Genomic DNA, 25,420 nt, shown 5'->3' on the forward strand with positions numbered 1-25,420 from the left:
TGCTTTTGTGAAAGACTTACAAAACCTTCAACACTGTAACATTTTACCCTCCTCTCCTGAAATATTTTATTTGACATTTTACTAATTTACAAAACCTGCAGCTATGCTTCATCTAAAAGTTACTAGCCTGTGCTCCTCATGAGGCAAAACTTGTCACCATGTACATGCTGTAAAATTCTAGTCAAAAACAAAAAAGAAGATATTTATATTAATTCATCACTGCATAAATAAATCTGTAAGAAACTACTGGTGAGAAATCTGACAAAGAGTAAAGGCAGAGGCTGGAGAAAAGATCGTGCAAATTGCTTGCCATGGACAGATACCTGCAGCCACACAGACTCTCGGCAATGGGACTGTACAAGTGAGCAGGTTTCCCCTTCCATCTAGAGCACTTTGATGAACTGATACTTTGATGTAATTTGGAAAATGAATACTGTGTTTTAGTCAAGAGATATATATCAGTTGTACCTTAAAAAAAAAAAAAAAAAAAAAAAAAAAAGGTCACCCATCAAGGTTACAACATGTTGCCTTGAGCTACAGTTTACAAAACAAACAACTCATATCAAGTTGTAGCTTTGAAATGGGTTATAGTGAAAAAAAAAGTTTTACTGTTGGAAAGCCATCAGAGAGTTAGCTTTTTGTTAGCTGCATCGTTGTTACAAGTGGTTTGCTAGTAAATGTAAGATTAAATGTTTGTTCTAGATCTCATCAACACTAAACACAAGGCTGAAACGTCTGTGGCTCACTTCCAGGCAGCAAATTAGAGAGTAATCGGCAGTGTTACTTCAAACAAGGCCTGATGCTTTATCGACTGCATCGTCATCTCATGCAAAACCCAATGTTAAGTCAATAGCTCTCTTTGGAGGGGAGCCACTAACTCACTGTTCCTGTCAGTATTCCTTATCTAATTACAAATGGGCTCCAGTTAGAGCAACTTTATCTCCTTAGCACAGTGAACCTCAAGCTGCAACTTTCAGCTCAGTGTGACCCACAAACAATACTATTCTGCAGCTACGAGGGACTGTTCTTTCTAAAAATTCCCTTCTACTTTTCTAATTCTCCCCTGGCAATCTCTATTTTTGTGCAAAACAAACAGTAATTCAAAACCACAATTTCAGTGACACTGAGGAAATAAAAAGAAGTTTTCAGAATCACTGGAAACATTTTACATCAGGGTAGCTCATACAGATTGTAAGCAAAGGAGATACTGATCCAGTTTATAAAAGCTGAACTATGGCAAACCAGTGAGGCATATATTTTGCTCTCTTTTAACTGCTCCATGGTATGGGTAAAATTAGCAGGCAGAACTGCCTTGAATAAAATGTCATATCTTTAGCTGAATTCCAGACAAGGAGGCATATGTCAAGTTGTATTGCCTAAATCTGACTTAAAGTTGAGACCAAAAGCTAGTAGAACATATTCCAGTGCTGAATATTTCTTTGACTAATGTAGAAAATATAACCCTGGTAAAGGGGAAAGTCTGCTCTCAGACTAAGTGAAAAAAAGAGTTAACAGTGAATGTGTGAAAGCCTCTATAAGCACACTGCTTCCTTTTTTTTTTTTTTTTTTTGGCTTTTTGTTTAACTACTATTGGGATCCATTTCCCTCTACTTGTAACATACTGCAGAGAACTCCCTAATCAATACAGGCTCTTCATTCTTTCAGCAAATAAACAGAAGTCACAAATTCCTTTTGAAACACAACCAATAAGAGAAACAAACATGTTTACAAATCAACAAGAGTAACTCAACCCTGCCTAAGCCAAGAGAGCTCAGTGTTTACAGATTTCACACGGCAGATAGGAGCTCATTGTTTGCCACACCACTGAGCAGCCATTTAAATCCTTTAGCTAAGCTCAAGAGGTAGGTAAGAGCTTGTCCCTGAGCACAGCCAAGTAGGTCTCCATCTTAGTTTCAGCTGAGATGGAATTGTTTTCTTTAAAATGTCTGGTATGGTACTATATTTTGGTTCTAGTAGAGAAACACTGATCTTTATAGTTGCTGCTATATTTTCACTGCCAATTTGCAGTGGAGGGGTAGTGAACAACTGCTTGTATCTCACTTGTTACATATAATCATATATATGTATACATATTGAATATATATACACACATATATATAGTTATAAATGTTATCCTTTACTTTTTCTCTATCTTAGTATATAGTTTCATCTGAACTCACAATTTCTACCTTCCCCACCCTGCGATTCTCTCCCCTGTGTCACTGGGAAGGAGGGGGGAGTGAGAAAATGACTGAATGGTGCTTGTCAACCTGCTAGGTTAAACCACAACAAACCCTCACCTGTAAAAGGTGAAGATCATTGTTATGCTTGCTTTTATCTTGCCCCCAACATGAGTCAAAGTCTTTGGATGACTAAAGAGTGTTTAATGTAAAGAGGAACGACTGAAACGTAGCAATAAAGCTAAAAACTGTACTGTAGGAGAGCCAAAGTTAACAGTGGTTGAAGAGCCACAAATTTCAAAACAGCTATGGGTAGCTGAGCAGTTTCAACTGCAAAGAGAAACAAATAGTTTCAAAAATGAAAAGGTAACTCAGCAACTAACAACCTTTATGGACCATTTTACTGCAGTTCTAGTGACAGGTGAGAAAGAAACTGCTTATATTAGAGCACAACAGTGAAAGGCAGACATAACAGGGATAAAACATGAGAAGAAGCGTGATGGATCTCATCTGATCAATATGTGTATTTTCTGTGATCTAACTAAGCATTACAAAAACTCACTGCTGGGAAAATGAAATCATGGTGGATCATCACAAAATATTTCAAATGCTTCTGAGTTTTTTTTCTTGTATGATCACTGTTGAGTCATGGCCTGAACCACTGATTGATCACCTGGGGAAAGGATCAAGTTAGCCCTGGGAGCACAGGCGAAGGCAACTCAGCTAAATTGATATGCTCAGTCAGCCTTACACTGAGGTCACTATAGGAAAGAAACAGTGCCAGCTTAACACTGTAGTATTAAACATTTTGGGATACAGAGAGCAAAGTAACTGTATAACTTACCTATCTAAATTTATGCTACTATTTTCTACTTTAATGGGAAAGATATCACATGAGATCTGCCTACTTCCCCTGGTACTTAGATAAACAAGACATTAAAAATACTTTTTGTTGACCGAAGATAAAAATAAAGAGATGCTTTCATCTTTCTCACCTTATTTCAGAGCACTATGATGAGTAAAATAGCCCCTTTCCTCATTAGACAGGGAAAAATTATAATCCCCACTGAACTGTTATGGAATCATTAGACAAGAGGAAATAATGTCAAAGTTTGAAAATTGTCAAAAAGCCTGAAATACAGAAAGAAACTGTAGTTGAGACTACTTGATACAAATGAACTAGTGAGCTGAGACACTAATATTAGCACAATGTATCTTGGGAGAGATGAAAGGCTTCTGTATCCTGGAGAAGTGCTGCAAAACATTTATTCCAACAGACTTGCATTGCAGGCACAAAAACTACGGCTGAATCTATTTTGCTCCATAATATTTATACAATATGTGGTCATGCTGTTATAATATTAGAAGCTTGCATTTTCATATACTGATTTCTTACATGTGAAATTTTAAAAAAAATCTTTCTGTGGAGAGGACAAGACTGAACACTCAGTCAGATTTCACTGACATAAACCTATTAAACTTTTCTAACCAACTGAACAACAGACAAGCTAACGGCCATTCTCAGAAGCCTAACCAAGTCAATCACAAATGCATGGCATGTTATCTACATATGAATACATTCCAGCGTGCTGCTGAATGTAAGGGCTTATAAAAAGCTAAGTACAAGATTGGTGCCATTAATTTAAGAAGATTTTCAAAATTTGACTGGGAAAAAAACATGAAACTTTCATTTTTTTTTAGTGTCTAAACCATTACGCAGTAATTAATTTTTATGAGGAAAAAAAAAAAAGCCATAGGAGGGATTTTTATCTCCCAATACAAATACACTTTAAGCTACAGAACACAAGTTCTTTTATCAGTCTCCTGAGGGTCGGTAATATGGAAATACAAAGCACTGAAAATAAATTGGACCAAAAGAGGAGAATCACAGTAATATATATATTTTTAAGTAGTAAACTTATTCTTCTTCACAAAAAGGCCAAGTAAAATAATTATGAGGTATACTACTTACAAAGCTCCTTTCTTTAAATAATTGCATAATAGATAGTTAACAGTCTTCCACAATAGCTTAGAATATATAAGGACTAAACAGTTTAAGCAGTTTGGAAGAGAGGCAACATCCATTCAAAACAATTGAACTACCAACTACAATAAAATAATCAGCTGAAAATGCAAAAAATATCAGAATTTTTGTTATTTATTTTCAGAGACTCATGTTTCCCTACAAACTGGAGGTGTTACTCAGAACAAGAGTTTCTGCAATATAACATCCCTCTATTGCCATCAAAGTGATTCTCTTTCAGATGCAGAAATCAGGAATCAAAACTATTTAAAAGTTTAAGTGATGTATATTATTAACCTGCTGCTTTCAAAGAGGTACAGATTCTTCCAGAAGATAGAGGCAGTGAAGATAGGCACAGCCGTTTTAATGTACACTCAAAATCTGCCCTCTAGGTACTTGATTCATGCCGTCCAGAATCCTGTTCACCTTTTACAGACAGGGACCAAAACAACCAGCTGCAGAAAAGGAAGCACATGCTGCAGCAGCCTAAGGCCAGCTAAGGGGCAATGCAAAGCCAAGACCTTAGGTCCTGAGCCCTGTGTACACAAGGGACATCCAGCCTCAGGAATGCTTTGAGAAACACTTTTTTCAGTATCAATATCTTGCAGTGCTACATTAGAGAGTGCTCGATCTCACTGTCTGTATATGGCAAACTCAAATCCTTCCCAAAGACAAAATGCTGGAGAGACTGTAATACTCCAGTCATGAGACTTCTGGCCCCTTGACCACAGAATTGTTTTTTTCAAGGTCAGTTTTCTGACCTTTATCTGATGAGGAGCTTTTTGTGCACATTCTAGGGCACTGGCTATTTATGCCCAAATTACAGATCTATTAGATAGAGCACACAGTGTAAAAAATACCCTTTATATCAAAACAGACCTGTGAATAATATTGAAGGAGCCGTTCCATACTTCAGTTATTACATGTATGCATTTTTTTTACTGACTAGCATTCTGCACTTCTTAAAAACACATATTAAGGGCTCACATTCTAAGGCTCAGTTAAGAACATAAGTAATCCATAGAAAACTCAAATCTGAAGGGTCACTATTTAGAACCACACAGCTGACTTAAAAAAAATGAACAGTATGTTATTTCAAATGACACTTGTGATTTGCTCTGATCACAAGAGAAAACACCTACATTTGAGAACACTTCCTTTCAGCCTCTCTCTGTGTGGATGTTCTTTTCAATACATATGCAGAATAAAAGAAATGGAAGGTCTTTGGTGACCTATAAAAATTACAAGTAAACTCAAGGCAAGTAAGTTATTAAACAACAGCTATCTTCAAAAATAATTTTTTTAAAAAAAGTATTTCAGTAGCTACCCTATCTGATGGAAAAACACTTTTATAGCATTTTTGCTCTCTCAGTTTTCTGACAACTAAATATGATATATATGCAGGTTAGCCAAATTCTTTGCTGCCACCTGCACCAGAATTTTCAGCAGCAGTCAAATGTTTTCTGATACAGAGGTTAAGTTATAATTATCAGCCTTCTAGAGACAGAGTTCTTGAGTTTTTTACACTATTAAGGACCATAACATTACTTTAAACAAAGTATTTTTTTTAACTTTTGAATCTGTTTCTTTTGGAAAAAGCTATTAGCCATACACAACAGCTTAGCTTTTCTATTAAAATGTTCACCTGAGGTTGTGCTGACGAACTGAACAGGTATTAATTCAAAATTAACGATTTAAAGGATTTAAAGAGCTAAGGCAAGCTTAGCTTATCGAGATGAAGAATAACTGTACTTAAGAATCAAAGATCCTCCTTTGAAATGCAACTGCTTCATTTTTAAGAGCTGTACTGTGTTGAATGAGTAGAGATGAAAATGAAAGGCCTTAAATATTCTGTTTGCTTTAAAAGGTTGCAACTCTATTCACAATATTTAAGAAATATATACATTCAAGAATAAAAGGTGCAGGTTATTTGTTTTGAATACTGACTGTTATGAGACACTTCAAGGCTAAGAGGAAGACCAGCACAGAGTTCATGCTGCAGTACTAACAAGTGATGTGCAATTTGTAAAGACTGCCATTTTTCTTGTCAGTTAAGGAGAACATTACAAGTCAGTTTCATTACAAGTCATTTTCAAATTATTTACATAAGCTCCACTTACGCTACATGAATTAAAATTCATTTGGGCTAATCATTTAAAAAAAAACACTGGCTGTGCAAGTTTTAGTTGTTTGACCATCTAAACGATGGACTAGGACTATTAGAAATTCTAGAACAGTGCTCAAGTGAAGCACCCAAAAACAGCAATTACCAAATTCTGTCATTATTTTCAGATCTGTTTACAAGAATAGCCATTAAAACACACCCAATCTTTAGTAAAACTGCTTGGATAATAACAGAGTAGAATGTGCTTGCTGTTTTCTCTGTATGTTCAGAGGAAAGTGGTTTTATTTAAACTGCAAATGCTACTAAAAAAGTCTACTTAATGTAATAGAAATTAATATTTAAGAAATACTGTCAATCAGAAATCTGAACTTTCACCCAAAGATGTACTGAGATCATTAAGTCTGAACAAATGTATGCCTTGAATAATTTGGTAATAATAGAGCAGTCTGTACCATTTCTGAAAAACTGTATTCTTTTTAGTCTCACACAGAGGTGTGCGTTGAAAAAAATGATGTAGATTTAACTGAGGACAAAGACTACATAATGCTATCATTTTGAAAACCAGTAACCTCTGGTTGCTTCATATCTTTGGTCTTCTTTTACTTTAACCTTGAGAGTCTCTTGAAAACACAGCACAAAAGCTTTCAAAACTGCTAGCAGTCATTTCCATATGGCTCAATCTACGTCAGTTTACTCTGTCTCTTTACCTGACATCTCCACTCTATTCAGGGTTCATCAAACACAGGCACTCTTCTGATTAATGGCTAATTTATTATTTGCCTTGCAAATGTTTATCTGCAGGGAGATGAAGTAAATATACTTCAGCTCTGACAAGCACCATGGCCACTCTCTCCCTGCCTGACTGAACGGTCAGTCGATGCTGTCCCTGAGGAGCCATGCCTTGCCTTAGGTTTCCCAGACAGTCCTCTGAAAGGTGAAGTATCTATTTTTAATGAGCTAGGTACAAAATCAATTAGCTGGTGGCTTAGAAAGGGAAATTCATAATCACATGTTTCTGGCTTTTCATGAGATCCATAAAAAATAATCACAAGCATTGTCACTTCTTTGCAGGCTGGGGAACCACCACTTGGAAATAAAGGTAGGAAAAAGCTTGTAACATTGTATCCATCTTTCAAAAATGCAACAGCATGGGGGAGGCGGAATAAAAGGTAGTCAAGGTAAACAGGTAAACACAATATTGGAAAGAACAGAAGACATGTGTCTGATGTAATTCTCTAATGCCTTTCAGTTGGGAGAAAGCCACCTTCTAAGTTATACTATTCTCTCTCTACTGCATTAGGCAACTTATCCCAAAGTGCAGTTTGTTACAAATTTTTTCTTGTAACTGGAAACAGATAGGTTTCAAATCACAAATCCTATTTGTGAAGATTCTTCTAAACACACCAATATAGCCTCATCTTGGGGGTGAGCAGAAGGGATATTAGAGATTTAAATAATAATAATAAAAATAAAAAAATAAAAATAAACTAACTTGCACACAAAGTAGCATCATTAGATAATGCCTAAGCATAACGAGTAAGCAAGAAAAATTGAGGTAATGAGTAATATAAACATAATAAGATGCAAACTACATCTCCTTTAATATGCATGAGATAAGTTATTCGGGATCAATTATTTGCCAGACAATGTTGTCGATATAGCAGGAGGAAATTCTAAAATCTTACTGTAACATTTCCAGCTGCTTAATGGCCTCATCAAGAGCACTGAGCTGCAGAAACAGACTTCCACTGAGATCCAGAAGATAGGAAGGCTGCTCTGAAAGTAATACCTCCTATTTTATTATGTTGGTCCATGTCATGAGAGGCAGATGTTGGTGGTGTGGCAGTAGAAGTTGAACCTTCTCACTGTATTCCTTTACCTTTTGTTGCTGTGCAAAACGTGGCAGCAGAGGGGCAGTCTGACAGAATGGCATCTGACATGGAAATGCAGAGGAAGCAAAGGTGTGTCACTGAATTCATCCACGGGGAAAAACATGGCACCTGACATTCACTGATGTTTGCTGAACATTTATGGAGAACAAACAGTAGATGTGAGCACTGTGAGGTGGTGGGCCACCTCTGCTGGTGCCAGTTTTTATAAGTTCAGCATGCACAGTCTTTTATTATTTTTTTTACTGAAACATAAAAAAAAAGGAGAGCAACAAAACATAAATATAGCAAGATATTTTATCTTGTTTCTGTGAAACTAATGCATCAGTCTGGTTTGACGGGAGTGGCTGTAAGTCTTAGTAATCTCTCCAGGTGTTTGTCAGAGGTTTGATGAAATTTTATTTTTCTTGAGCTACATCCTTGAAAATAGTTCTTTACAAATGTACATACTGCCAAAAAGAAATGACATGAAAAAGGCATGTATAATGCTATGGAAGGTGCGACAGTGACAACACAGCAGCAAAGTCCTACACTGTAGCAAGTGAAGATCTGCTCAAATGCAACAGCAGTAGGCACAGAAGTAAAGGAAAGAAGCTGTTTGCCTCAGGAAGACCTCAGTGATACAGGGATCTCCAGATGAGATACCCTCACCTCCACTGTCAACCCTTAAATGAGGTCTGGGAAGGGGTGGACTCTGGCTCCACTCCTTCTGGTCACTCAGCTGCATTGCTTGCACCTGAGCTCACCTGGGCAGGCCCTGCCTTCTCACCAGGTGCTCAATCACTGCTTCAAGCTGTGTCTGAGCATTTCCACTACAGCATGACTGTGAAGAGAAGGATATTTCTCTCTGGTAAGATGAGGATTATGGAAGTCCAGTAGAGAAACATCATCTGATTTCTGAATTGAGTATCTCATTGCAACTATATACTCCGTGGGTTTCAGTTCACAGTGTCAATAGCACACTGATATGTGGTTGGTGATCAGTGATGGGTGTGTGCCTGGGGTCAGGCTGGGCTATGGGCAGGACAGAGCTGTTGCCATGATGGCATGGGGCAAGGGACGGGCCACACTATGAGCTGTAATGGGTTGCATGTGGCCCATAGGCTGTGGGTTGGATGTGATTCCATTATGATCAAGATCAAAGACACACCTATGGTAAAAGAGCATGTTCATTCCTAAAACAGCTGTTTCCATTATCTCTCCTTGTTTCAGAATAAGCAGCATGCAGGGAACTGAGTGCTCTGCTCTCTCATGCTTGCTGCAGGAAGCCTTGAGAAACAGACCAGAAAAAGGTCTCAGGAAGATGAATATTTGAAGAAAAACTCTGAAATAAATGTAAGTGTACTGTCAAAACAGTAACTGAGGTTTCAAGAAAGTACATCTGAAATGCCCTTTGACAGGTTCCCTCAACAGAGAACTTCTGGGAGGGATGACAAGAAAAATCAGTGAAGAGGAGAATGCAGTTGATTGGAGATAAGTCAGATGTGTTTTGCACTGTACATATAACACTTTGGTCTGAATATAAGACATTCCTCTGCTCTCTTTATTCCTGAAGTGTTATTCTGAGCTCAACTTTGAGAGGCCACAGAAAAGAACAGCAGTTAAAATAATGCAGAACTATGTTCCTTAGTCCTCAATATGCATATAAAAGAAGCTTTACATGTGATTTCACAGGAACAGGACAAAGGCTTCTGCATAACAACCTATTATGTATTACAAGATATTAATTCATGAGAAACATTTACATAGACCTAGCATATTTACCTATGTAGCATAAAATAATGCTTTAAAGATCTAAATTTTATTGTAGTCTGTGTAGTCTGGACTGGCAGGTTAAATACGTTAATGCAAACACAAAGTATCCTCAAAGTTTGCTATGTGACTATCTGTTGGGGTAGAATTTAGGAAAATTTCCTAGAAGGAACTGGATAAGCACTTCAAGAGGCTTTTTAGTTTACGAATTTGGTAGTAATCTACACCATTTTGAAGTTCTGCAGAAAAGCTGTCTTTTATTTTCAGAGTTGTCTGAAAATACAGTTCCTTGAAGCTTAATTCCCAATTAAATTACTACTGACTTCTAGCAACAGTTAGTAACTTCCCCAGGGTTAATTTCTATGTGGGTTGAGGAATACCCAGTACGGTTTATGTCATTGTCTGAGGCGGGACACTCTGGTCTTGTTATTCAGACATCATATATGTAACTAGTCCTGACAACTGCTGATTATATCTTTTTTAAAGCGCTGCTGCCTTTTTTTGTTTGCCAGTTATCCTCTGGTGTATATGCCAATGCAGACAATGTCCCATCACTGTAATTGTCACTCAGCTGTCTGTCAGTGATGAGAAGAAAAGGGTGACAGCCTTGACATCCCACCAATCATCCCTCTGGAAAATTGATATCGTCCTCCCCGGTAAACAACAGCTAAAGAATCGACCAGCCTTGCCAGCACATCCCTGAACAATCAGCTTCCATTAAGGGCAGAAGCCACACATTTATCCCACCGTACTCCAATCAATAGTACACTGACTTGTTCTATGCTCAAGCATACCACTGCTCAAGGTCTGCATTTAGTAAAGGCTTGCTTTCAAGTCTTTCAAACTTAAATGTACAATGGAGCTTCTGGGGTGTAAGTAAAGTCCTCTACTTTCATGTAAAATATCTTGTCAATTTGGCATACTTACTTAAATTCCCAGGAAGTTTAGCAGATTGTTTTCTTGATTAAATTTTACTTTCTTTAGCAGTAAACTAAAATCCACAAAAATAATAAAATAGTAGTAATTGAAAAGCATTGGTTTGTCCGTTGCAGGATTGCAGTTATATATATACATGCTTTAGAGGAATTTTACATAAATAGTATAAAAGCTGACCTTATTTAAAATGACCTTATGTGTAGTTATACACTGAAAATATTGTCTGGCAATCAGAACCGTTTGTTAAATGTGAGGTCCCCAATTGTTTATACATCAATTAGTAACATACCAACGTATGTTACGTTAGACAGTTAGATTGGTAATGCAATAAAATCACTGAAAGGTGGTACACACAATCTTTCAAGTTAAGAAAAATAGTTATTTACATGAACATAGAATTTGTCTCCGCAGGAAAAGCAAAACAGGGGCCAGCAGGCTCACTTCACAACTTGAAAGAAAAGAAAAACAAAAACACCAGAAATGCTGCAAACCTGCAAACCTGTAACTGCAGTTGCAGATTAGTACTTCACTCTGTTACTTGACATGAGGCGCTAAGTCAGCAGTTGCTGTTGTTAGCACGCGAACATTTCTTCTGTAGATTATCTAGAAATCAACTGGGGCCATTACAGTACCAAATCTCCTACACAGATCACAGGAGGCATGGCTACCCTGCTCATTGACTTAACATTTCTAACATTAGAGCATCTCCACTTCAAATTTTGTATCCTGACCCTCACTTGCAACCTTGAGGGTCTTCATCAGCACACACCCCAGTGACACTGTGGCAATGCCTCTCCCAGTGTCCCAAGTGCTCTTCTGCTTGCAGCCTTATGCTGACAGGTACAAACTACTGTTGTAGTGGTTTCTTGTGGCAAACAATTTGCTAATGCCTGAATCACTCTCTGCCTCATAGCTTCTAACCTGCAAGACCAGGATAAGATCTCTTCACCTTCCCCTTGCTGTCTTATAGCTTAGAACTGCAGCATCCCACAGATAACATAACAGGTCAGACAAATACAAATCTAGTGAGCACGTTCCTGTAATATTCATGTACACAAAGCTTGACCACAAACCAATATGCAAGACTTGTACCTGATCACACCTGGTCTCACAAGTGCTTATTGCACTGTAAGCAAGAACATGCAGTCAGAAGTTTAGCTTGGTCCTGATAATAGTATGTTCTGTAACAAGTGTTCGGGCTGCATGGAAGAGAACACTTCAGGAATACTCCTCACTTTTCTTTCTAGCTGACCACTAACAAGAGATCTTCTTTTCTTCCTTCTGACCTCTTTTCTCCTTGTTTTTGTTTTCCAGCCAATGTAACTTTGAAGCTGATATATGCCATCAGCTATGAACCCCACTAATAAAGCATTGTGCATGTAAGTGTGCCTGAAAAGTTTGTGCAACATCATCAGCAACTACTGACAGCAGATAAAATGACAACTGTTAGTAACCAGTACAGAGATTACATTTTCTCCAAATACAAGTAGTAGATTTTGAATTTCCAAATTATCACTGTGATCACAACATCATGCATCTTGATAAAATGTTACTACAAAATTACAATGATTTTTGAGATAGGAGTTATTATTTGTAGAGTTAAGACCCTCTGCCATTACTTGAACTTGAAAATGTTAAATTCTACATACACATATATAAGTAAAATTCTTAAAATTCTTAAGTTCAGATTATAAAGAAAAATTAAGGATTACCATGATAGGTTTCATTTGTTTGGAGATGTAGACACTACTGGTGCAATGCGTAAATCATTAGGGAATTCACTGTCCCCTTCACTTTGTTAAATGGACACAATCAATACCTTAATGGGAATGTTTGGAAGCATCCATGGGCAGATCAAATTGGCACATTACAACACTTTTTCCAGCCTCTACACTAAGTTCATTAACTTCTCTCATTTGAATTACAAATTTCATTTCTCAGATCAAGATGAAGACATGGCTCTCATTTACAAGCTCAGATTTTTTGCTGTGTTAATGTTTTACAGTGAACAATAAAGTTAATGCAGTGGAGAGACATCATGTCACCCCTATTGGTATACAATTATAGACAAGGTCCCAAATTCCAATAATCCTGATGGGAGACAGACAGGAACTTCCATAAAAGAATGAGAAAAATATTAAGTAGAGAGGCCAAAAGGCTAATCGACCCTCTTAGAAACATATTCATGCTTGTCATAACAAGAACTTACACTACAAAACCAAAATGTGTTATTTAATTTAATCAAATTTAATGAGCAAACACAGCCCTATTCTCATTCACATTGATCATTAAGTTGCTAATTAAAACCTTTTAGAAAGGTTTAAGGTTTAAATGAAACACTTCTTTAATTTTATGGTACTGTACTTTGGAGAGTTGATAAAGCTTTGGAAAAGAATTACATCTTGCAAAAGCTTCCTTCTAAAACTATGAGTACTGATAAAACACACAGCACAACTCTTCAGCACAATTCTTCCTTGAAAGTTTAAAATGGTATTTCCAGAACATGCTAACAACACAGATAAGAATCAAGATCTGCAAACCTGACTCTTCTGCACCTTCAATTTAGTTAGTAAGGAAATAAGCCTGAGAAAATGCCACATATGGAACCATTTGTGAATTTAAGAGTTACTAGAAGAAGAACAGATATCAAAATCTGGCTTAAGAGTCTGTTAGTGAAATAGAAATAGTAAGTGATATTCAGGCATATAGCTTGGAGCTACTCTTTCATTTTCAGTTTGCCATCAAAAGTAGCAAATACATAATCCTGCTAAATTCCAGAATTTATTTTTCATTACAGTAAACATATTCTTTTTTAAGTCCATGTCATAACAAGATGGTGTTTGGTTATACTAAATTAATGGTAGCTGAAGCAATATCTTTCCAAGATTATTTTGCCAGTTTCAGGCTAGATACTTTCAATATTGCCACTGAGCCTGCAATTCCATAATTGAACTTTCCTACAGTATGCATTTGCTCCAATATCAGCATGGACACAAAATCTGACCTCTGCTAACTCCACCACAGCATACAACATGAACTCTATGCTGGCCATATGCTTTCAAGCCAATTCTGGGAAGGCTGACAACATGGCATAATGCCTGGTTGCTGTCATGTTCACCTACCAAAAATGTTTGGATAAATCTGAATTAGCAGCATAAATTTATAACTAATATGCACTTTCCTGTCACAAGGCATCAGTTTTTGAGCCACTAAGAGGAACCCTACAGTCACAGTGGTAGTTGTAGCTCACTCCTCTTCGGTGCCTTGTGTATTCAAAAAGTGTATGCATAACCCCTTTCCCTGACAATGATGAAGAAGCTGTCAGTGTCTTCATCTGAGGTTCAGTCTGTGTTGAGGGCAGGTAGGAAGAGAGTTCTTTTCACATATGTTCACATGCATAAGAGACCTGTCACAACCCAGTTCAATGTGAGTAACTACCAAATTCTGTATATAGCAGCATCAAGAATGGCTAATTTGTTGAGGAAAATCTCAGTTGACTGCTCTCTCAGACCACTTTTCATAATCATGGATACTAATTTTGAATTCAGTTTTAATTTCAAAGAAGCTAGTATGGCTCAATTTAAATTCAAAGCAAGATGTAGTTAAGATCTATTCCTGTTGTGACTAATAAGCTTTGGCTCCCTTAGCACGGGTGCAGAGAAGGCTATGGGGAGAGACAGAAGAAGAGGCAAGTGTCAGTGGAAATTAAAGTGCATGGGACTGTGCACAGTTCAAAATAAGTATTTCATATTTCAGTAGGAAATTATGACCTCTGTTAATTGATTAGCAATGGCATTATAAAAAGTACATCGTAAAGTTATGTTGCAATATAACTCATTCTTCTATTACAGTTTCTGGGTTTGGAGGGTTTTTTTTTTTTTTTTTTTTTTTTGTGTGTGTGTGTGTGTGTGTGGATTAGTAAGTGAGTTAGATGAGTAAGTAAGTGATTAGATAAGTAAGAAAATCCTGTGCCTAAGACCGCAGCTGGTTTTATTATATTTCTGACTAGTGGGAATGGTCAATTCCCAGTCATATAATATTCATGGGTGTTTGACTTTTAATGTGGTGCTACATTTGCAGGTTCTTTGAGATGGTTCCTCATTCCCAGAGAGTAGGTTTTAGGACAGAGAAAATTTGTGAATGCCTTAAAAACAAGATGAAATAAACATATATAACAAGAAAAAGGGGAATTAGAAGGTTAAGGATTAAAAAGGATATACTCCAGATGTTTGAATAGCTATCCACCAATATCATTCCCTTATATTTTACTTACATTTCCGTACCTATGCATATGTACTGCGGGAGGATTGCTTTGGAGAAATGCCCTTCTTTCAGAAGGAAGAATATGAAACAACAGACACACACTTGCATCCAGGTTACAACTAGGAGGATTCAGAAAATGTTTCCACTCTGCCTTAGTAAATCCTCCTCTTTCTTTTAAGAATACAGTAAAAAATATCACTTTCACAAAGCCGAAATTAGTACAACTACTATTGTAAATACTTACAGGTACATCACGATATGAAGATTTTGTTTGACCAAAAGAAATCTCTTATATTTATAGTTTTCATTCTCCATGATAAAACACAGAACATAACAAGCATTTTTTCTACAGGATGTAGAAAAATTGATGCATAAAAAGAAAAACAACATGCACTCACCAAGAATGTTCTACTTACGTTTGCTATCTAAAATCAATCTCAAGAAAACTCACAACAAAAGTAATGAGTGAAACAATGTAGGAGGATAGATACAAGATTATTTTCAGAAATGAAAGAATATTTCATTATTCTCAAAGAATTGGGTGTCTTCTTTAATTAAAAATAAAGGTTACCGTTCATCAGAAACAGTACTCCTAAATGTTTGTGGGTTTTTGTTTTGTTTTGTTTTTGTCTTTTAATCCGCATAGGTTTTTGATACTGTTGCTTCTAGCTCCACATGAAAAGGCTCAGTAATAAATCTCTCAAGTAATTAGTAGTTAAGTAGGAAAAATTACAAAGAAAAAAAATCATGGTAGAATGTCAATAATAACAATTATTGGTCCCAACAAATAAAACTCATTTACACATCTGTTTTTGGCAGACAACTGAGATACTTTCCCGTGTGGCATTAGTACCTGTTTCTGTGAAAAAGTTGCTGGCAATTTTCTGTTATATTTGGTCAAGTTCTGATCATTACCTCCAGAAGTGTTCTGCTCTGGAGCAGCCTCTGAATACAAGTAGCAGGCCAGAAAATGTCACTACATTTAAGATAATGATTTATCTTCTCATGAATTGAATTAATGAATATCTGTGAGAAACCAAGCTCCAGTACATCTGAAAAGGCTTACTCTAACTATTCTGACATTACTGATCTTGTTAAGCCTCTTTACATTGCCTCTAGTGGCAAAAGAATCAGACAAAATATCAGATTATTATTATTATTATTTTCAGTAGTGAGAGAAATGAATAATACTTAGGCACTTTGAAGCTGCTAGGTACATGACCACAGGAGCCAAGAACCGAACTTTCTACCTAGAGAGCAACATGTATATACTGAAAATGAAACAAAGGATACTTTCTCTTCCTAACTATAACTCCAGGATGTAGTTAGTTGTGCATAATCTGTAAGAATAGTTTCCAGGAATTTCCAGGTAAGACTCCTTCTTCCAGAGTAAATCTTTCTCTTCCTAACTATAACTCCAGGATGTAGTTAGTTGTGCATAATCTGTAAGAATAGTTTCCAGGAATTTCCAGGTAAGACTCCTTCTTCCAGAGTAAATCTTCTAAATGCATCAAGGGTAGAGCTTTCAAGGAATTATAGAGGAGAACACATTTTAAAAAATGTTAAGTGCATACCCCTTTTAAGTATTTATCACTGTAACACGATGGTAAGTACAACAACAACAGCAGAGCAGCAAGAGCCCAGGCTGCAGCAAGTGAGGATTTGCTTGAATGCAACAGCATTGGGCACAAAAATATGGGAAAGAAACCACATACCTTCAGAAAGCCTCAGGTATGCAGGGGGCTCCAGAGAGGTATTCTTACCTCCACTGCCAAATCTTAACTGAGGTCTGAGAAGGGGTGGATCCTGGCTTATTAATAGTTTATTAATAGTGCAATACAAAACAATATAAATACAGACACACAACTGACAGGGAACGGTATCATAGTTAATTTATCAAATATGTTAAGCTTATGAATGCAGTCATATAAAGAAAATTCACCATTCACCTTCTCTTGATCTCAACATATCACAAGTATCCAATTATTTAGGAATGTTTCAGGAGTGAAAATTTTCCTTTCTTCTCTCCAGAATGAGCTCACTGCAAGATATCTGGTTTCTTGTCCAGTTCTGGCCTATGCCATTTTGAAGTCTAAGTACCATGCTGTATAATTACTGCATACTTCAATAATAGACAGTAACATGAAGATCATATGCTTTCTCTTCTTGGGACCACTTGTTGCATAGGTGAGATTCTACCATGAATTTTTCTTTCATAATTTTCTAACTTAACTGCTAGTTACTTCAGAGATTTATTACTGTCTATCCTTCCAACAAATCCTGGAGAATAAACTTTACTCTAAAGAACATAGCAAATTGTCTTGAACTCAAGGTACAGAAACAGAATTTTACTGTGGAATTAAATTACACACATAAACACAAATAAAAGAGAAAAAAAAGAAAAAGAAAAAAGAAGAAAAAATATACAAACTCATATTTGCTCTTATAAAAAAAAAAAAAAGAGAGAGAGAGAGAGAGAGAGAGAGAGCCACAAGGTTTGCAAGTGCAATGCACTGCTATCCTCCACTCTTCAGGTAGAGGGAGTTTATGGGAGCCTAAGACTCATGGTCTCAGAGTAGTAGCCTACTAATTCAAACACCCAATTTCAGACTGTATGAAACCTCCACAATATTTTCCATAAGAAAATGTGTCAAACTCTTGTAGTACAAGGTAATATCTACTTCTTAAAACCAAAGTCTATGGAGCAAATCCTCCTAGAAGCTATGTTAGGGCACATAGAAGACAAAGAGGTGATTTGAGACAGCCAGTGTGGCTTCACCAAGGACAGATCTTGCCTGATCAATCTGATGGCCTTCTATGATGGAGTGACGGCTTTGGTAGATGGGGGAAGGGTGATGGATGTCATCTACCCGGACTTCTGCAAAGCCTTTGATGTGGTCCCTCATCACATCCTTCTCTCTAAATTGGAGAGCTGTGGATTTGAAGGATGGACTGTTTGGTGGATTAGGAATTGGTAGGCTGGATGCAGCTAAAGGGCTGTGATCAGTGGTTCTGTGTCAGCGTGGAGGCCAGTCACAAAAGATGTTCCTCAGGGGTCAGTCTTGGGATTGGTGCTCGTCAACATCTTCAACATCAGTGACATAGACCATGGCATCGAGTACACCCTCAGCAAGTTTGCAGATAACAAGCTGAGCAGTACAGTTCATACACTGGAAGGAAGGAAAGCAATCCAGAGGGACCTAGACTGGCTGGAGAATTGGGCCCATGAAAACCTAATGAGGTTCAATAAGGCCAAGTGCAGGATGCTGCACTTGGATCAGGGCAATCCCAGGTGTTTATACAAACTGGGGGAAGATCTCCTTGAGAGCAGCCCTGCAGAGAAGGACTTGGGGGTCCTGGTAGATGAGAAGCTGAACATGAGCCAGCAGTGTGCGCTCACAGCCCGGAAGGCCAACTGTGTTCTGGGCTGCATTAAAAAGGGGTGGCCAGCAGGGAGAGGGAGGTGATTATCACCCTCTACTCAGCTCTTGTGAGACCCCATCTGGAGTCCTGCATCCAGGCCTGGGGCTCCCAGTGCAGGAAGGACATGGAGCCCTTGGAGTGGGTCCAGAGGAGGGCAGCTAAGATGATCAGAAGGCTGGAGCACTTCTCCTATGAGGAAAGGTTGAGGGGACTGGGCTTGTTTAGCTTGGAGAAGAGAAGGCTCCGGGGAGACCTCATTGTGGCCTTCCAATACTTGAAGGGAGCATATAAACAGGGGGGAGAATGGCTGTTTACAGGGGTGGATATTGATAGGACAACAGGGAATGGTTTTAAACTGAGACAGGGGAGGTTTATGTTAGATATTAGGAGAAAATTTTTCACTCAGAGGGTGGTGACACACTGGAATAGCTTGCCCAAGGTGGTTGTGGATGTCTGATCCCTGGATGCATTCAAGGCCAGGCTGGATGTGGCTCTGGGCAGCCTGGTCTAGTGACTGGTGACCCTGCACACAGAAGAGAGGTTGAAACTCAACGATCATTGTGGTCCTTTTCAACCCAGGCCATTCTATGATTCTGTGATTCTATGATGTGCCTGGCTTTTTACTTGACTTTCCTTACTCCTGTCATTCCTATCCTCTCTTCTCTAACCATCTCATCTCAAAGCTTAAACTTTCAAAGACACACAATATTTAAAACTAATCTGTCTCAGGCATTTTAAAAGTTAAAGCAACATTCTACTCTCTCAAGATGGCAGCTAAAACATATCCAAGATCTGGATTTTCATCCAGGTCACAGATCTACTGACTTATGTCACCTGGAAGTGCACAGGATTTACTGAGTATTTATGTTTTGTGAATGGCAATGTTCTACAGGACCAGCCAAGCTTGTCTTTTTTTTTTTTTTTTTACTACATTGTCAAATCACATATTTGAATAACATCAGTAATAGTAGATATTATTTGAGTAAATTAGATTTTAATTACTTTCAAAAAATGAGTTACTGAATAGTTACTGAATGGATTTTATTCCTCTTAGAATGACTGTTATTTGTTAAAAATACAGAATTTAAAAGTATGAGAAAAGACTGAACTTATCACACCTCTGGGGAGTGTGAATACTTGGAACAGAAAAAAATGAGAATACATAGTTCTACTTTTTTCATTGATTTTTTCATTGATTAGCTCATTAATATTTCTAAGTTCGGGTCCTGCAAAATAGCTGTGTGATTTGCAAAATACTGAGCACATACTTGGGTGAACCTACTCAATGTCTTTGATATCTTGAGTGGTATCAGAGTAGGTAGCAGATTAATAAAACAAGACACTGCTCAATGCTTTGCTGTAAGTTATTTGCTTCTGATACTGCATGCATGAACCACCACTGACAAATCACTGAGGAAAATGGGATCGGACAAACAGCTCCTCTTTCAGCAGGTGCCTACTATGACAGCATCAATAGAAAAATACATCATTGGTTATAAAATGCCACATTTTTACCATTTACATTGAATAAGACATGAAATTCTTTAAGGGAAGCAGTACTGTGTTATCATTAAGGCCTGCTGACACTACGCAGGGTGTGCTTTGAACTCAATTCTGTCATCACTCTTAATCTGCACCTAAACGCATTCCACTCTAAATAGAGGGAAGGGCTGTCTGCATGTTGACAACAGTGCCAGTGATGAAGTATTGCACCCTTTAAAAACTCATTTACAGATTGTTTCATTACCACCCACAACTGGCTTGGATCTGTGAGGGAACACATCTGCTCTCATTAGGGTCACGTGACATCTGCCAATAACAGTATTTCCATGAAGATGAATGTCCTGGAAACTATCTTTATCTCCCTGTTGATGGACTTTACTGCCTTCTCCCTCTTTGGGGAGGTAACGCATAGGCAATCTGCTGATTACTCCTAGAGTTACCGATCTGTTTTGATGACTGTTTCATAGTTACGGACTTTCAGTGTACTCTTTGGCCTCTCTCTTCCATTAGGTAGCCTATGTAATCTTTCTCTAATGTTTATTGTTTCCAACTGCAGATTAATTCCTTACGCTAAATAGTCTTCAAAAAGCTACCTGGATGCCAAGCTAGGGGTATGTGCATACAGAACAATTCTTTTCCCCATAGAGTTTTTCCATATTTAGCATTATGATTCCATAATATCAAAACAGAAACTATTGTTACTGTTACCTATAGCATATAGAATATGTATTGAATGCCCATCAGTAATAGTAAATAAACTCAGCACAATGTTAGCAAGGTTACTGACATTATGTGCATCCAAATATTCTGGTCAAACCATGCATAACTTTACAGACCAGGAACCATACCTACTACTGAGGCAGTAGATAGATGGAATTTAAAATATCTTGATTTTCCTGTTCTGGTAGAATTCAAATAAATATTTCATCATAACAAATCCCCTGGTCTGAAGTGTTTATTCAACCACTGGTTATAGAGAACTTCACTTGGTTGTAGCCTGACCTGATGTAATACTTAGCAATAGGAACAAAATGTTACAGAAACTTATGAAGTTACTTTCCACTGACACGCAGCAAGTAAGCACAATGAAGTATGCTTGTCCATAATTTAATGACAAACATTAGAATTTCATTTTAAAAATACCATTAAATTAAGAAATTAAATAAAAAAATAAGAATCTTTCCATCTCAGAGCAATTCAGATTTAGTTTATTAACAACACACTCTCAGAACCTTAATTTTATGACATATAGGGATCTCAAAAGAATGAGATACCATGTCAAAAACCTTTTAATCAGCAAGACATACCATGAGTGTAGATACAAACATCTAGAAATACAGATGCTGCCAGCCTAACAACTCCATAACTAAAGTCTTACCAGCTGCAAATCCATAGCATGCTTTTCTAATTACACGTTCAAATTTTCACCTTCAATTTGCGTGCACTTCCACGCATAGCACATCTTATATGTAAATACTGAACTTAAATCAACCTGAATATCATCACTTACAAAGCAGTTTTATATTTCTGTTTATGTATCTATAAGATTATGTATCTATAAGGTTATTTGTGTGTGCATACAAAAGCAATTCAAAGCTTTTTTTTTTTCTGTATTATAATTTATATTCTTTGGAAAAAGCAAGTATAGCAAAAATGTTAACTACCTGAATGATAATCCTTACTTTCTTGAAATCTCCGTATGCATTACCTTGAATATTTAAAAGAACATATTTGTCATTTCAAGGGGCTTATTCTGGTTGCTTTCAGTCTACCAGGCATCGAGGTAAACTAAAGAAAACTTTATTAAATCTAAACAGGAGTATCTACATAGCTAAAATGGCTTTTAGAACTGTTTTAAGTTAAATCAATAAAAATTTCCTACATATGTAAGGCCTGTATAGGTCCATATGTAACAATATCCACAATAGTAAAAAGAGATAAAGGCACAATAGTAAAGAACCAACATTAAGAACATCACCCTCTTTGGCACTTTAAGTTTACCATTCCTCAAGTGTTAGTTAATACTTAATAAGGTTTATTCCCATTTACAAGATGAATTAACTTCAATTATAAAAGAAAAATACCTGCTGTATGGGAACTGTTGAATCACAGTCTGAACCTCTGATTGACCACCTGAGGTAAGCACTGAGTCAGCTGCAGGGGCACAGGTGAATGCAATTTCACCTGAGTGACCAGAAGCCTGGATCCACCCCTCCTAGACCCCATTTAAGGGCTGACTCCCAAGGAGGAAGGATCTCTATCTGAAGATTGCTCCCAGGATGTGGGTAGGCTCTTTAGTTCATTACTCCTTTGTAACGTGATAATCTCTCTGGTCCAATACCTGTTTGCTCTACAACCTGCCTTTAACTTTTGATTAAATTGACTATGAAAGCTGAAAATCCTCATTCTTATTAGAATATGTGCAGGTTTTCTTGAAGTTCACCCCATCAGTTACATGAAAACTATCAAGAAACCTTGCTTTTCTTCAGATTAAAAACAGTTAACTCCTTGTTAAATTCACATGTATCAGCAAGCAGCAATATATTGAAATATATATATATTTGAGTTATTTTATTATCAGCATCAATTTATACATAAGTAGGCACCAGTTTCCTAACAGCAACATAGCCTACAGCTTGCAGTGCAGAACTAAGTCTTTCGGGGTGGAGTGGCAGAGAGGGGGGGAAAAAGTTGGATCAAAAATCTGTTTCCTTCTTCAGTTTCCTCTCACTGATAAGTAAACTTGCAACCATAACACAAAATGACTGATGTCTCTCCACTTTAACCATCTCAGCCCATTGATATGCCAGTGCATTTTACCGGTCACAGCCTGGTTTACAGTGAAACAGCAAGTGGATTAAGAGTGAGTCAACACATTATTTATGATATAGTGCTGTAGTAGAGAATGACAGCTCAGAAAAAGGTGTTGCTAAACACACAAGTACATGACAAGTATTTCAGATGTTAGATGTTTCCAACATCTGTTCTCTTTAAAATGCAACTGGCTTGTCAATGAACTCTTTTAAAGCCTTGTCTGTAAAGTTTACATGACCTTTAAACTCTGAAGAGCTTTTGAAAAAGTTAAATTTTCACACAAGGAAACATTCCCGTTTTTTAATTAGTTCTCAGTCAAGACAGACAATAGTGACATTATGTCCAGAATTCACCTTCCACTAAAAGCAAGTGAACATCATAAGTGAAGAGAGTTTACAGCAATGTCATCCTACCTTATCAGTCCGTATCACAATAACCATTTTCAGTGTAAACTTATGCTAAGATATTTAAACAAAAACAATTCACAGAGCCAATAATACAGCAGATAGCTTGGTGGGCATTCATTTCACATTGAAAACTACGCAATTTTAAAATGATTTTGTTTTAGTTAAAAAAAATTACAGATTCTCCCCATTAAAATTATTTTAAGTCTATAAAACCACTAGAATATAAGATGATGCAATACAACTGGATAAGTCTTACTACTGTCTGATTCCAACAGGGTGGTGATTTTGCAAAAACATTCCTCGCATATATAAAAAGTCCTTTAATTTGGTATTATTAGTGACATACACATAGCAAAAAGCAATATTACTAAAAGAAAAAAGGTAGGTCGAAATAAGGCTTTCTCCCTCAAGGTTTTCATGCTTGTGAATCAGAATTAAAAAAAAAAAATTCCCAGGTAGCAAATCCTATGAGGCTTTCATACTCCAGACTCCCCCAGTGCCACCATGGCTCCTGCACAGCATGAGAGATGAGTCAGCATTTACTTCTTTCTACATGGCACTAAGCAAGTATCAACAAAATGCAAGTCTTTAAAAAACAATACAAAAAAAAAAAAAAACCCAACATTAAAACACAGTGGTGTGAAAAGTAGGAAATGCTTCAATTTCCTACTGCCTTTGTCTTCATTTAGAATTCTGTTACACGAGAAAGCTGCTGTAAATATAGGGTACTACTAAAGTACAAGCAGTCTCTCATAAGTACCAAGGCACTTGTTTGCTAAATGGTATCTTCTCAGACCTGCTGGAAAAGTCACGTGATCTATTTGCTCTCTGGATGCAGTCTCATGTATGTAACTTATATGTATGTGACTTATATGTAACTCCAAGGCATACATTCTCAGAGAATAGAATAGCCCAAGCATAAAGCAGAAGGAAGTCAATGAAGTAGAGCTGTGAGTCTGACCATTTCATCTACTTGCTCTCTTAAGATAGCTGAGTTTCTACAGTCACTTCCTATGATGGCACAACTGGCACCTACTTTACCTGCTGCCTATGAGACTATTCTAGAGGCAACCTAGTGCAGCCAAGCAATGGGTTGTATACGCTCTTCCTTCTTCGCAGAAGAATGACTTGAGTTGGAAGACACCTTAAAGATCATCTAGTTCCAACTCCCCTGCCATGGGTGGGGTTGCCATCCACTAGATCAGGCTGCTAAAGGTTCCATCCAACCTAGCCATGAACGGCTCCAAGGATGGGCATCCACAACCTCTCTGGGCAATCTGCTCCAATGCCTCATCGCCCTCTGAGTAAATAATTTCCTCCAAACATTTAACCTAAATCCCCTCTTTTATAGTTTAAAACTATTCATTTTCCTATCACTGTCTGCCCATGTAGAAATTCCATTTCCTTCCTGTTTACAGGCCCCCCTTGAGTACTGAAAGGTCATAATGAGGTTTCCCCCAAGCCTTCTCTCTCCATGCTGAAAAAGAACAACTCTCCCTCAGTCTTCCTTCAGAGGAGTGGTGCTCAGATAATCTCTGTGGCCCTCCTCTGGACCTACTCCAAGAGCTCTGTATCTTTTTTGTGCTGAGGGCTCCAGGTCTGGACATGGTACTCTAGATGGGGCCTCATGAGGGCAGAACAGAGAAGGTAATCTAAATCTACTCTCTTTTAGTTTAAAACCTTATCTTACCAATACACACTCTGGTAAAGAGTCTCTCCCTGTCTTTCTTGCAGGGCTTCTTTAGGTACTGGAAGGCTATTTGGATTGGAAGGAACCGTAAAGATTATCTAGTTCCAACCTAGTGCATGCAGAGTTGCCACCCACTAGATCAGACTGACGAGGGCCCCATCCAATGTGGTCTTGAAAGCCCCCAGGGATGGGTCATCCACAGCTTCTCTAGGCAACCTACTCCAGTGCCTCACCACCCTAAAAATACATAGTCTTGTTCCTTTTCTCTCTCTTCTGGTAGGCTTTATCCTTCACAGTAGATTGCAGAGCAGTTTTTCATTTCACATTCTACTTCTTTCCATGAAGCGCACTAGAGCAACAACATTATTCAGCTCTCCACATTTGAAACTAGATACTTTCAAAAGCTTGAGAGCTT

General features: G+C 37.5%; 1 protein-coding gene and 1 long non-coding RNA gene across 13 annotated transcripts in view; one reads left to right on the forward strand and one right to left on the reverse strand.

Annotated features, from left to right (window-relative positions):
• The window catches only part of ROBO2 (roundabout guidance receptor 2), a 461,934-nt gene that overhangs the window by 341,105 nt on the left and 95,409 nt on the right, over positions 1–25,420 (reverse strand). The window lies entirely within an intron of this gene.
• LOC107055143 lies at positions 7,145–12,939 on the forward strand. Its single transcript, XR_001470122.4, has 5 exons — positions 7,145–7,262; positions 7,400–7,427; positions 8,028–8,110; positions 9,430–9,552; positions 10,482–12,939. It is a non-coding gene; the product is annotated as an uncharacterized LOC107055143 (long non-coding RNA).

This window comes from Gallus gallus, chromosome 1 (assembly GCF_016699485.2).
Source record: "Gallus gallus isolate bGalGal1 chromosome 1, bGalGal1.mat.broiler.GRCg7b, whole genome shotgun sequence".
In the NCBI taxonomy this organism is placed as follows: Eukaryota; Metazoa; Chordata; class Aves; order Galliformes; family Phasianidae; genus Gallus; species Gallus gallus.